Here is a 3,839-nt window from a genome sequence, read left to right on the forward strand (position 1 = left end):
GACATTTGCACATTTGGAGATCATCAATCACGGTGGTCTTAGTTACTGGAGAGTGACTTTGTTTGGCTTTTGGAATCATGCCTGTGGTTGGCACAGATTCGTCAGGAAGGACAGATAAATTCAACTAACTTGTGTGGGAGTCTGACACAAAGTATCTTTTCGTCGTAACTCAAAATAAAATGTAGCTTTCTTATGGCATGGCTTCATGGAGTATTTAGGTCATTGATGACAGAAGCTAGAACAACTGAGAGGAATTGGAGAGAGAGAGTTAGGGCCAACTATATATCACTCAATCTCCTAGCCCTTCCAGCCCATCATCAATCTTTGCTCTCAAAGGAAAGGTAGAATAACAGCTGATAAAGTTGTACAGACAACATTTTTTTTTTTGCTTCCATGAAAATATTTAGTGCCTAAGTGCCCTGTCATTTTGATTTAGAGTGGCTAGAATTCCTGTTATGTTTATTGTGATCAAACAAGTGCAGCGCATGCATGTTTCCAACTCTAGGGGTATTGATTAAAGTTTTAAATTGCCGCTATATTACCAAGGGACTTCTGGGAGATTAATTTGTGTCAGTGTTCATCTGTAATTCATTAGCCATTCATACTGCCCAACCACAGGAGCTGTACAGCAGACAACTGGCAATTTTTCACTCCCTGAAGCTTGGCAACTGTACTTTGCATTTACAACAAGGAAACACTATACTATATTCAAGTTGTTCTAGATTCTGGAAAACTGGCATTAAATGTAGTAGCTACAGTGTTTTAAAATAATGAACATAACTTAACTTGAAAACCCCAGCCTCAGGTCTGCTAAAACACTGTACGAGTAGAGCTTACTTTACAGTAATTGGAGAGGGTCTGATTACTTAAAAGATACATTTTATTGTGAGGTGGGGATTACTTAGAAGGCTGGCTGTGACCAGGAATGCATCCATGTACAGGGTTCTGGGTCCTGAAGTTAGGGGTCAACAGTCAATTAAATTAACACATTAAATTTAAAGATTCCTCAAATCCCCTTCGATGGATAACAGTTGTCAGCCCCTGTATATCCTCTATGAGGTTCTGTAAGGAGCTAGCACCAATGGGATTAGGCCTTGATCCTCAGCTGGTTGTATAGCCCAGTCTGAAATGACTATCCCCTTATCTCATAGCAACAGAGCTACAGTGTGTTATGTACCGTCTTCCTCTGGGTAGGAAGGATGTCATTGAAATTTATTTAATCTTCCTTAAATTAGCTTCTGACCATGATCTCTCGCTGTCAGAACTTATGTCCTCCAGAATTCAATTTCCTCTACCGAATGATATGCCTTTATCAGTACGTAACTATTCCGTGGCCTGCGATAATGAGACCTGTCACAGGGAGCGAGACACTAGTGGTGTTTGATGGCGGCCATCTTGTGACCACTGGAACTGTCTGCCACATCTGCCAGAAACCCTTAAGGTGCCCGGCTTGGTGTGACAGTCTGCACAAGATAAAGAGCATGATCTAGAAGCAGTCTCCCATCTTCGTGCGATCCCTTTCTAGCCAATCACGTGTGATTAGGTGACTTCGGTTGGTTGGCATTCAATTTATAGTGGGTGAAACAAAGAGAAGGATGAAGGAACACAGTTTGAATCTTTCTTGAGAGTCTCTCGAGATGTGATTGAGACGAGACACTGAGGTCAAGTGTAACAGTTAGTGTGAGGCGACACAAACGCACAAGAGCCTAATTTTGCCACTTCAGTCATGTATCAATGAACTGAAACCTGACTGGACGGATAAAGCTCCAAGAGTGAGATGATTATGATAGTCTGGCTGTCTTGGCGATGACTATTTCTATGTGGCACCCATAGTTAAGCGACTGAACACAAAATCGAACTCCTCCAGGTGCTCCAAATTTCAACTGACTGAGAACGAACACGACTGGAAAGAGAGAAAGACAGAGGACGCCAGCAAAGGCCTGGCCCCTTTCCCAGGATGCACCACTTCACAGAGACCGCTCCGGTCACGTGTTCCCCTGACATGCCAGTACCCAGTGCGATTGTCTGGTCCCTATTATTACATCCAGCTCTTCCAGGTTCCTGATGCTTGGTAACCCTGGTACCTGAGGGTCCTGCCTCCGTGGAGCGACCGTGATTTGATGTGGCACGGAGACAGAAAACAGGGATAGGGGACAGAAATAAAAGAACAAGGGGGTTGGGGGAGAGGGAGGGATCAAAATAACTGTGCCTGGCCGGCTATGAGGACAGGAGCCCCATCAACACCAATAAGCGTTATCTGTGAACGGTGTGTCACAGCGATACAAGTGTCATATCACTCAGACCCGGGCTTCCTTTGACTGGAACGCATCAATCACTCATGGTAATCGGCACGGACGTGGTGAGATAGGCCTCACCTCTGGCTCCTAATTATGTTGCGTCAGTGTTAGTGAGCTCCTGCGCTGTCCCCCTCGCCAGTCTCCTGCTGCGGTGCCGTCCAGCTGACCCCGAGGATTTGTTGTGGGGTGACGACGAGAGAGAGAGCACTCGACTGTTGTGGTTGTGTTCGCGTGGGTGTTTTGCCCGGCCTACCCAAGATGGAGAACGATTTCAGGGGTGCGACAATTCTCAGGCTTGGGCAAAGCACGGAAAGATTTTGGAATCTAGTTTACTAAAGGTCATATGAACAATATTTCCTTATTACAAGGCAAACATGTAAACAGAGAAGAATGAAATTCTTACTTACAAGTAAGCTCTCAATGACAACAGAAAACTATTATAAATATGTCATATTTATTTTATGTGTATGATAATAGCAAGATAAATAATCATACAATGATAGAGGAACCTGAGTCATTCACGGATTGGCTCAAATCTGACAACAATCTGTGTTTCATGAGGTGTCATGCAAACTAATGATCTCAAGCTCCGACAGTAAAAGACATCCTCACAAATAACTACAACTGCAGGCTTCTACTCAACTGCTCTTTGACTACATACAGTAGTCATACAAAACAACGAATAAATAGATCAATATGCAGCACAGTTGAGCCCTTGTCCCCCGGCCTTGCCTGGCTCACCGTAACGAAGGGTAAAAGGCTTATTAACAAAGGATCCCCCTGAAAGCCTGCCTGCCTCCAGATGCCCCTGTGGCTGGGCTCAGCTGTGTATACAACTCTGACAGGTAGAATAATATGGTCATACATCACTACACCTGAGAGCCCAATCATCTAAATCTTCCCCCTGAGCCGCCTCCCAGACTCCATTACTTTATTGACATGTAATCTTCAGAAGGAGAGAATACATTGCGCATGTAAGGTCACTTGGTTATGAAGACATATTATCATATTATCTGCATGAGGGTTGTAGGGCTCAGGCCTGACAAAGCTAATTATAATTGGACATGATACAGAGCTCAGAGCATATTATGTGCTTGGCTGCATGACAAAGTCGCTGCTGAGATGCGGGGGAAGGGAACCTGGTACGAAACTCAATGTGAACTGGGCGTAGTTTACATTTACATTTACATTTAGTCATTTAGCAGACGCTCTTATCCAGAGCGACTTACAGTGAATACAGGGACATTCCCCCGAGGCAAGCAGGGTGAAGTGCCTTGCCCAAGGACACATCGTCAGTTGGCATGACCGGGAATCGAACTGGCAACCTTCGGATTACTAGCCCGATTCCCTCACCGCTCAGCCACCTGACTCCCTGTAGTTATAAAACATTGATGGCAAGCTGTAAATGGGGTTACTTTATCGACGCATCTACTGTGTTCAGACTTGTCCGTAGACCCATATGTGTACAGTATGTGAGTCAGTCTGAATTTAGCGCTTGAGAAATATCAATTTCTTATGTGTGTTGACTTGAGACAGCTCTAC

The sequence above is a fragment of the Osmerus mordax genome, chromosome 10 (genome assembly GCF_038355195.1).
Source record: "Osmerus mordax isolate fOsmMor3 chromosome 10, fOsmMor3.pri, whole genome shotgun sequence".
Lineage (NCBI taxonomy): Eukaryota > Metazoa > Chordata > Actinopteri > Osmeriformes > Osmeridae > Osmerus > Osmerus mordax.